This window comes from Branchiostoma lanceolatum, chromosome 15 (genome assembly GCF_035083965.1).
Source record: "Branchiostoma lanceolatum isolate klBraLanc5 chromosome 15, klBraLanc5.hap2, whole genome shotgun sequence".
NCBI lineage: Eukaryota > Metazoa > Chordata > Leptocardii > Amphioxiformes > Branchiostomatidae > Branchiostoma > Branchiostoma lanceolatum.
Genome location: NC_089736.1, coordinates 14,483,699 through 14,494,966, shown reverse-complemented (window position 1 = coordinate 14,494,966; position 11,268 = coordinate 14,483,699). Strand labels below are relative to the sequence as shown.

At 42.0% G+C, this 11,268-nt stretch overlaps 1 long non-coding RNA gene across 1 annotated transcript; it reads right to left on the bottom strand.

The window, feature by feature from the left end:
- Nucleotides 1-1,415: 1,415 nt before the first annotated feature.
- On the bottom strand, nucleotides 1,416-8,860 carry LOC136420505 (uncharacterized). Its single transcript, XR_010753224.1, has 3 exons — nucleotides 3,654-8,860; nucleotides 1,992-2,112; nucleotides 1,416-1,667 (listed from the first exon to the last, which is right to left on the bottom strand). It is a non-coding gene; the product is annotated as an uncharacterized lncRNA (long non-coding RNA).
- Nucleotides 8,861-11,268: the final 2,408 nt, after the last annotated feature.

Sequence of the window (11,268 nt, the reverse complement as noted above, 5' to 3'; positions counted from 1 at the left end):
GAGCCACCATAAGGTAGTGAGAGACGCTCGCCATGACTAGCTTAGTGCGTCAGAATGGACTAAAACAACTATACCAGCGATTCACGCGGTGAGAACTTTGAATTATCAAGTCTAAACAAAGAATACAATAGGGATAAGATATGGCCGCCGCTTAACACGAGGTCTTGTGACCTCCGACCTCAAGAGGCCGTGTCCTCTTGCATAAAAAAATAAACATATGTAATGTGGTGGCGGGGAGGTTTCTCGATGCTCCTCTTGTTTACTCTTTACTGTCACAACAAGAGACGCCTCTGACAACACTTGAGCGCCCTATAATGCAGAGATTAACGGTGCACACCCCAGTACTTCCGCATCCGTGGTAGTGCGCAACAAGAAAGTGACGAAAGGATTTCAAGGGTCTGGGTTAGAGTTCACATTTCTCACAGTTTCCATCGGACTTACATTGAACATTAATAAGGCTGAAAAGCGTATGAATTGATTATTTTTGGTGAACATTTAGTTTCAGTCCAAGCCTCACTTCCGGATATCCATCCGCAATGATAGTAAAGTGTCCCATTGCTCCAGATTGAACTTTGCAGCATTCTGTGGGTGATGATATTATGCCTCGCGCCGTGGATGATTACAAAAATCTAAGTAATTTACTTTATAATTGGCTCGATTGCACGCTGTTTTTTCGCTATCTGACAACATCAGTCGTTTCTGCCGCAAAATACATTTCTACGAGTTTTATCCAATGCTAAAATGCCAAATTTTGCGCATGATTTTTAACGTCAATATTATGATTTTCCCTTCTAATTCACAAACATTGGAGAGGTTAAGGGAACAAAACTCAATTGGTCTTGTAGCGAAAGGGATATGCTTTCCTCCCACACACCGTTCATTCACTTTGTAATGATTCCAAGCAGATGTGTATACGTAGGCTTTCGCTTGCTATTGGCGTGTTTTTATGCGTTTGATCGGGCTTTCTTTTTGGCGACGCCTCTGGGGCGGAGCCGTTTGTATAGTGCTGGGATCAAAGTTGAAAGAATTCTAAATATTCCACGCACGCATTCCCCAGGGAATTGGTTTTTGACAATACCTTGCGGGAACGGTGTTTGCACTTAACAGGGAGGAACTCAAATGTAATGCGTCGGGCACAGGAAAGGCGGTAGTTTTTACACACTATTACAGCATTTTGCCGATGTTTTTGATAAGCTTTTACTTCTACAATGTAGAAATATTGTTTGGCAGGGTATGTTGCAATGTAGATCATGATGCAATATGTCACAGCTTTTCATCCATATGTTTGTTAATTTCGAACTTGTTACAATAAAGGATCTTACGTTTCGACATGTAGCTGATACAGGTTCTTTTAGATGCTCTCTGAAGACTACAGCTAACATATAAAGGGATAAAGAAAGGACGCAGAGACAAGGTTTCTCGAACATTGGGCATGTTTTGTGTGTCGGAGAGTTTTTATCTATTTGCGTTTCTTTTGTTATGTGTATTTGCGTGAACTTTGCTATTTCATTGTGTGTGTTTTTTGTGCTTTTTTTTCATTTTGCTTTCGCGATGATCCTGCATTCAATGTTTCTCCTGGGTGAATGTTATCGTCGAAAACTCCCATTCTTCTACGATGATTCATTATGCAGTCTGAAGGTAGCCATGACGAAGTTCACCTGCGGGCACTAAGAGAGAAAAGGGCACAAAATAAATCATTGTCATTAACCTGTCTGTCACAATATGGTCTGTGCAGCTATGCTCTTCCCCCGCATGAACACGATTCAGGGATTTGTTTGTTTCATATCCATGTATATACAACGCATTTGAGCCGACAATTTTGACAGAATTCAAGAGAGCGCAAGAGAGCGCAAATCGTATAGAAAGGTTTAAAGTTATATGTTTGTTATTTACATGTATTAAGGAAAGACCTTAAAAGGACACAACATATGAACTGCATATTACTCAGATTAACAAAAACGACAGAAACACTATTGTCAATGTTGGCTTACCTCTGTAACATATCGATTTTCGCGTTGTCCTATAGGCGACGGGCAGGGGATAGACGAAGATAGTAGAACATAGCGTGTCCCTGACAGTGGTCCTGGGTCCTCACTACACGTGTGAGGTTTACTGAAAATGCAAGAAAAATATACACCTGGGAACATGGTCCCCTGGGCCGTTACTGGCCATCCATGGCCAAAACTGAGGGCCTGACCTGAAGAAGTGGAAACAGCCCGTTACTGGAGTATCCAATCTCGACAGATACAAATGTAAGTCCTGTCGAAGAGGGGCGAATATAACTTATAAGTTAGGTAAGACCGGAAAATCCCGGCGGAACATGACGTCCTGTAGATCAAACGTTAACCATAATTTCGATGTCCTCTTACACAGTGAAAAATATAACAGATCCGGTAACTGGTACATTAGCAACTGAGCCGGAGAAACATGAGCCAGTCATTATCAACACTATTATTACTCAATCATACAATCCACGCAACTAGTTGGAATTTGGACCACATGTACAGTTGGTGAACTTTTTACTGATTGAACTTAACAGCACAGCTAACTAGAACAGACAAAACGACTGCTACATGGGCACCGTTACGAAAGAAGACTTAACGTTACAACGAGTAGAAATTGACAACGACTATAGCCCACTAACTTAATACAGTACATCAATCATCAATGCAACACCCCTACAAATAAATAGATCTATGCATAAAACAAAATACAATCAATCATGGACGAGTATAAGTACATTGTAAACGTTAGGTGCCTTCAAAAAACTGACAGCTAATTACCAATTGCCATACAATGGGTACAAAGAAAACAAAATATATATTACCAAACATTAATAGATACTGATTCAATAAAAACAAAAGCTCACTACCATCGGATACGTAAACAACATACCTTTTAATCCTGCACACTTCAAAAAACAGACGCCCGGGGAACAGGGTCCCCTAGGCCCTTCCTGGCCGCCCAGAGACGCCCGTAAACAACATGCATTTCTAATCGTTATACTACAGCTAACCCTAAAAAAAAACCTTCAAACACCGAAAACTAGAAAAGTCCGTACAACTGGCACTGGCATAGTATAAAACCAACAGATGTAGAAGTAAATTCAGAATGAAACTGATAAAAGTGCTACTTCTTTAGTACATGTACTCTTGTGTGACCTATTTCTACGGCACCATCCGCAACAGACGAAGAAATGTCCACTCGCACGGCCCGTACCCGGTACCCCATGATCACAAGAACACACAACCGTTCTAGACCACGTTAACACACTGTTGACATTGTCGAAAACGGTGATAAATGGTCAACTCGTCGCTAATCATTCCACATGTAACGTTAGTGACACATTGAGAAGCCCGTCACCATAATGAAAAAAAATCAAATATTATTCTGGACGACAAGTGTAGAACAATGTACTAGTATTTGTCGGAATTATCAGTATAACAAAACGAATTCCTGATCTGTAACGTTAGCAGATTCCAAAATGTCAAAACAACGTCTAAGCCTCTCATTCACTCAGACACAAGGTATGGCATTAAAACCTAGCGACCAGCACAGCACCTGGAGACTATGTCTAACGAAATAATAGACGTTAAACAAGGACAACAACAACAACAACAAGGCATTAAGGAAAAGTGAAAAAAAACACTCACCAACCAAGAGAAAACTCAGACGTCTCGGCAGTAGCACAGATGAACAAAGAAAACATCTACCCAAGGAGCACATGGACTCTAACCTGGCATTCAGCCTACCGTGGTGAAGTCGGGCTCTCTTTGGGGCAGAGGGGGCTTTACGTCCCACGGTAGTCTTGTGCATCCGGTAGGAGTTTACGCGGCAGCGTCAGTCAACCTAATGTTTGATGAGAAAACTTGTCCCAGTACCTGTTGTTTACGAGCGGGTCACTGGTGACCAAGCCAGTAAGATGCTAGTATCATCGCCGCAGTGACTCCCCTACCCCGGGAGCCCAGACTAGCACCGGGTCGCTAGCGATTTCCTACGGTGGCCCAAGAACAGTCAGCCCGCCCGATCTTAATCCACGCTCCGGGCAGTCGTAGCCCGGGGGAGCCGGTGCTCTCGGGCTAGAAGTGCCCCGGAGCGCGGCCGGTAGACTTCTAGCCTTGAGATCTTCCACTGAGAATGTGGAGCTTTCCGTGCACAAGCAGGGACTTCCTCAGTCATAATACGTCAATCAGCATTATCATATAGTGGTTCGAGGGAGGATCTGATTGTATCGCACTGCTGATTGGTGAATACATTATGTCTACTGTAATATTTAGATCAGAAAATCTAGCTTATTCGGCGAAAACCCTGGTACTGTATTACGGTGCGTTGGCCCACGTCTGACCCAGCCCGGTGAAAGGTCAAGCTTGGCCAGTGACCTATTTTCGCCTTTGTTTTGGGGTGTACTGTTACTGGGGGCAAAATGTGTGTTCGTTCGGTCTCTCTTAGTTTATCAAGTGACCATGATCTGTGAGTAAGTAACTACCTGGCTGAAAAGATCTACTCTGCTCTACTCTTCTCTACATGACAACTTCTATTAATCTAAATTATAGGCATTAAACAATTCGAGGCTTCGACCCACATGCGGTGACCATCTGATGCGGGGTGTCCTCCGCGCACTGACATTAGACAAATACACAAAGCACCAATGATTAGTGCCTTGTGTATTTGTCCTTTAGCGGCAAAAACAGAAGGATTCGCTCTCAAGTGTCAGTATACTGGAGGAGACAAGACTAGGTACATAATCAACCCTGAGTTGTTTTCCAAAGGGGACGAGGATATAAAAACACTTGGAATATAAAACATCCATTACCACCATTATTGTCATTTTTTGTTGTTATTATTGTCATTATTTGAATGTATTGTGATAGTATATTAGTGACGATTCTTTATTTGTTTTTAAATGTACTCTGGAGGTGTTGGCCTTGTAAAGGACGCATCGATCCTGTTGCCAACACCTCTCAGATTTCATTCTGTGAAGTTTGATAAAAGAAAACAAATAAGAGCGCACGGCCAATGACACAGTCACTATATACGTGAGCGTCTTAGTCGCCATGACGAGTAAAGGGAGTGCTTTAATCCCCGTAACGCTAGGCAGACAGTCAAGTCACCAGAACAAGGTTGACAGATCTAGGTTGATCAGAGTTGTTGACCTTATGGAAATGTAACTGGACTTTTCTGGACAGGCAGAGGTCTTAAGCTTATGTGTAGTTATGTTATTATCCTCTACTGTCATGTTGTATGTCTTTGTATATCCCCGGCTGTAATGTGTAACAAGAGTCCGTAGGACACAATTCTCCGTGAAGTATTTAAGTATGTACAAGTATTGACCCACACAAATTGCATCTCTGCTCAGTCCAAGTAGTGTTTTAGAGCAAGTAAAGAAAAAGTGTTTGTTTATCTTTTTCTTTCAATACAGGAGTGGTCAACCTGCTGAAAAGTATGTTTTTACAGCATGGCACAGATGGGATCTAGAAATTCCGGGAAAAGTCACAAAGTTAGATCTAGATGGCCCCTTTTCAATTATCAACGAACCATTCAGCCTTACAACTAAGATGTATCAGAAATCACAAATATGCAGTAAATCCTCTTTCCACAATTTATTGCAGGCCGGCCTGATCTATAGCTATCAAGCTATTTGCAATAAAAAAAAGGCTAATTTATATTATCGTAACATTTCACGAAGGTCAAAGGTCACCGGATCTAACCACCCGGAAGTGACACTGGCGCGCGCACTTTTCTGAGATATATTTCTCAACAATCTTTCATCCCCTGCGTAAACTTCTTACATTGTCACAGCCTCCGTATTATAAACTACAAGTGTGGTAAGTTTGAAGGTCCAGAGATTTGCCATTTTCACACTGTGCGTAAAAATGCATCGTCCGTCCCGTGCCCATACTGTATGCGAGTTGTGACTCGGGACACGGCATACTTAATACACAGACTGGAGGTCACTATGCACATGTTCGCAGCTAAAACTCACAATTCCCGTTGCTGCATTGGTATGTAACTTGGTATATCGTTTGCTAGGTAAATGCGTGTGGTGATGCACGTTGTCTATTTTTCAATGTAACAGTGACTATACGATCACAGCAAGTAAGGAAGATTTATACCCCGTATCTGCCTGAAGTATTCCAGTCATACATAACGGATTATAACATGGTCCCTATGGCAGGGCAGTGGGACATAGCATTAATCATAGGGGTGCAATTACGATATTGGATTGACGTTTAAAGTAGTTATGGTGTAACAAAGCTATTGTGCATCACCACGCCGAACCAGGCAAACGATATGCCAAGTTACACACCAGTGCGACAACGGGATCGTGAGTTATAGCTGCGAACGCGCAAACAAATGCATTCCCAATACTCCCAGAAGGAGGTCATCCTCCTTCCCGGAGTAAATATTGTGTAGACCACAGGAAGAATAGCCTCTTATGAGGCTAATTGTGGATCTAAATCAAACTCAAACCTGGCTGCGACCACGACAGGCTCACTTGTTGAATTATCTTAACAACGGGCTTTTCTTTGTGTACGATGTTTCACGTGGAACACCGTTAATCAAAGAAGAAGCAGTACTAGTGGTACCATGTACAGGTTACCGATTTTTGTGCCTTCCAGAAAATTTGACCACAAACAATGGCTAGTCTGTACAACGCCAACTCCTGCTGTCCGGGTCTGACCGGTGTCGAGCGGCCGCTAGCTGCGACCATTGGGCGCTCCTTGGGCACTCGCTGCGGCCCTTAGATCCTACCTTGGGCGCTCTTATGACTTTTATGGTGCTCACCGCGCTGGCCGCGCGCTCTCTAGATCTTTGCGTCTTACTGCGCTCATTGATATATATTGTTGGATCGCCGTTACCGGCGCTCTCACCGTAACGGTGACGGTTTTGAACCGGTTCAAAACCAAACAGTCGCAGGGGGGATAGCGACCAGGACGCTCTCTGCGCGCTCCCTCGGCGCTCCCTCCGCGATCCCAGGGTGACGTTGGCGCTCTCTCAGCGCTTTACGTTTCCTTTGGCCAATTTGCGGTCGAAGAGAGAGGGCGACGAGAGCACCGTCCTAGTGGAATGGGGTTCAAAGTTACAGCGCGCCCCGCAATGGCGGAAACTTAATACGGTCAAAAATGATTTACTAGAGGAAAGTTGTTGTTAGTTTACGCGAAATTCTTCCTTCTGTTTACTTGATATCTTTCGGACAAATCAAAGAGAGACAACATTATCTGTATGCCGAAATTACGGTACCCTAATTAGGCCACACATTAATTTGTTGCCTCTCTGAATAGCCTCTCCTGTTTTTCCCATTTTGAAAAAAAAGGGTCGCTATTCCCATTCACAATTTACTCACAATTTTACTATTTGTTCAGTTGTAGAGACCTAAATGCCACCAAAATAGATTATAAAGGCCGGCACTTACCCATAACGTATGGTCACATTTTATCATCAAGTTATATTTCTTCATTTACACGTGCACTGTCACTGCGGAAGCGTCTCAATCACCATGACGAGTGTTTTAATCACCGTAACACCAGACAGTCAAGTCCTTAAAATCTTATCGGGTTTAGTATGGGTGATCTTGATTCTCAGGTAAAGAAAATGAAAACAAAACGTCGCTGTCTAATCTGTCTGGTGCTACGGTGATTAAAACACTCGTCATGGCGATTGAGACGCTTCCGCCAGTGACCATGCACGTGTCATTTGACGTGCGTTCCCCAAGTCGCGAGGAAAAGGCTGAATTTGAACATTTGCAGTTTGACGTATCTTGTGCATAGTCAAACTTACATAACACAAGCACCTTGGGGACCCAGTCTTCATTTGCTTCCAAGCTCGCCGAGGATATTTCTCTCGCCTATGCGATCAGAAAATTGGTCCTTAACTCCCACCCTACTAAATATTCAACTTGCCCCTAACGTAGCACGTGTTTACACAACTGAAAGCCAGTCCTCTTTTGCCTCCATGAACAAAGGTTCGTGCAAGCAATTCAGATCTGTTACGTATGTGTTGCTTTCAGAGTTCTAGCCTACAGTTGAACCTGGCGATACAACAAAGGAAAAAAGCTCCTCTCTCCTGACTATATGATCAGAAAAATCGGTCATTCCCGTGCGTTTAACATTCCCACCCGACCAATTATACAACTCTTCCCTAACAGCACGTTGTACACTTCTTCTGTTTAATACATGTAGCACAACAAAAAACCCAGTCCTCTTTTGCTTCCAAACTCGCCGAGGTAACTTGACATTTCCACCCGACCATATATTTAACTATTCCCTAACATAGAACGGTGTACACATCTTCTATTTACAAAACGAAAACCAAGTCTTCTTTTGCCCTTAGAAAAACGATAAACAAAGGTTCATGCAAGGGACTAAACTTAAACAAATACACCAACCTACCGTCTGTTGGATCAGATAATGTTACTACAAGTTAATGCAGCATGTCTGTACTAACAGCATTTGACCTCATTAAGTCAAATATCCCCGATTGATACATCCACCTGCATGTTTCTCAGGAAATATATCCTGTCACCAAGTCGTGGGGGGAAAGCTGAATTTGAACATTTGCAGTTTGACGTATCATCTGTTTGTTTCTTTAAGTTCACATCTCACTTAACCTACTGTACGGTGGTTGAGCAGCTGTTTGTGCATAGTCAAACTTGCAGAACACAAGCACCTTGGGGACATAAGGAATTTGGTATCCTTAACAATTGGTTCCCGACGGCCCATGCGCGACCTGACCGCAATATTTTGAAGATAAGCCCGTATGTAATGATTTCTGTTAACTACGCTAAGCAGTGCTCTATGTCTCAGCTCCCTTGCTATTCTAAAATGAAAGTCCTTAAATTTCCTTCAATTGCCATTTTTCTAACAGGATTTATACTGTCTTTATGATTGCCATCGGTAGCAGACCATGTTATACACGATTGACAAAAACGGAGCATATCAAAAATTACTGTATCACCTACCAACCTCTACTTAGAGTCACAATTTAAGGTGCTATAATTATTGATATCATGCTACACTGTACATCGATAAACATGTGGAAAGTGATGATGCACCGTATCTTTCGTTATTGGAATTGATAAGTAACAAATGACTTCAATTATAGCTCCAAGTCCCCTGAGCTAGTACTGTCGGTCAGCAACACATTTGAAATACCCACCTGTTGTGTTACTTTTGGCTTTTGCTATGTCAAATCAAATTATATATCAGCTACGTCATGCATTACCAATCACTTGAGACTTCCGCTGTTGGCACTATATCACTGACATAAGCTCATTATTATCAATAACACACGTGATGCTGAATATTTTTTTTACATACTTTGTACTCAATGGCCTACCCAATGCATCAATCACGTGACACCACTCGCTCGTTCTCATTCAAATGTACAAATTGCTGTCGCCAGCCTTTGCGATTTGATATGAGCCAAATTACGGGTGCCATCGATGCTTTCTTCATTTTTCCACAACACCTATTATGTTTCACAAAAATGCACCACAACATTACTTATGGGTTTTGACTTAGAAGAATTTATAGCAATAGGTGTCCTTAAAAGCCCTCCAAAACGGCTGTCGCCTGAGGAGACATGCAAAATTTTAAAAGCAGCCGAGAACGTAACGATTCAGTTCAGGGATTGACCGGTTAACTGGTGAATCCAACTACCGAAGCCCTCCGAGAAATCAAATCAGATCGCTCCTGTCACCGTTCTTGTATGCTGTGCAAGGTGGTCTATGCCTGTCGCCAAATTCTGTAAGTTCCGTTACCGTTGAAGTAAGACGCTCCTGACATCAAGATATGCCACATATAAGGTGCCAAACTGTCGTTTTTATGACGACTTAAAACTTTTCTGGCTTTTTAAAGTAACAAATAAGAAGTGTTTGCTATCTGTTGTGAACCACCTCCCCAAAAGGAAGACATAACTTATCTGTCATAACAGTTATGAATGTAATCTCCGTTACCATCGTTTGATGCTCTCTGTGTTGTTAAAGGTACCCAGAGCATTTTATGAGGCTTGGAAACTGGACATATTCTAGTTGCCGCATTTGCGGACGGATTTCTAATCAAAAGTGCTCAAAAGCGGCACAAAAATAAGATAAATTGTGACCTTTTAGTTTCACGCACCTAGTGTAAATAGACCGATACCATAGCCCCGCCCACCTCCGTCAAAACGTAGAAATGCAAAATTAAAACATAAAAATGTAAATATTTGACGGACATGCAGTCACTCTCTCATTGGTCGAACCGCTAATTGTGATGGACAGTCAGGATCAGTCTATTAGGGTTTGGATTTTCTATCAGTTCTCACCACACAACGACATCGTATGTTTGCTCCTTTAATGTCGATATGTAATGCATTAGTGTTATTGAAACTTATCATGTGTAGGAATGACTAGAAATTTGATTTTTTAAATTCAAGTTTCAAGCCTCATAAAATACTCTGGATGCCTTTTACAAGGCCTAGTGTAGGAACACTGCCCATTTTCTAAATGCCCATGCATACGTCCTAGCCTTTTAGGCCACAGCAAGTAAATTTTATGGATGACATCCTCCGCAGACTCCAAAATTAATGAGATAGGGCGAATAAAAACAAGGCGGGTAAAAAAAAGCAGGATTCCTATATTTTCAAATTTTGAGATCATGAATCTTGTTAAACGAGACTTGCGGCAACAAAATATGAAATCACGACCAACAGGTCTTTTCTTCCTGGATTCAACCAATAACGTTTCATAATGAGACCACCTTGATTCAACAGTAAACATGTCATACCATAATGGGCATAAATATGCAATGGAACACCTGGGCAGCAACTATATTCAACTGGGTATTCATATGGAACACTGTTTCAACACATGCCATCAAAGGTGAGCAATTGAGCCTCAATGTTGCTGGATCATATCAAGCAATTGCACAACACAGAGCCTTTGTCGGACATATCATCGGAGGGAAATGAAATTTTGAATCTGTTAGTAGTTCACTTCATTCAAGAACAGCACATTGGATTTCATGTTGTTGATAATAATGGCACAGAAATTACACACTATATTACAAGAATGATAGTTGAGGGCTGTACAGTGTCTTCCTGTAAGTTGGTGAAGACGAGCAATCTTGTTACAGCTTGCATACACAATAATTGTACAATGCACTTGTACGGAGTTTTCACAATTCTTACATTTTCAAATGCCTTTTTATGGCATCTAGAACGTCATTGCGATAGAACTGACTGCAGTTTGTGACGAATTGCATTATATTCGGTATGTTGACCATTGCCGAA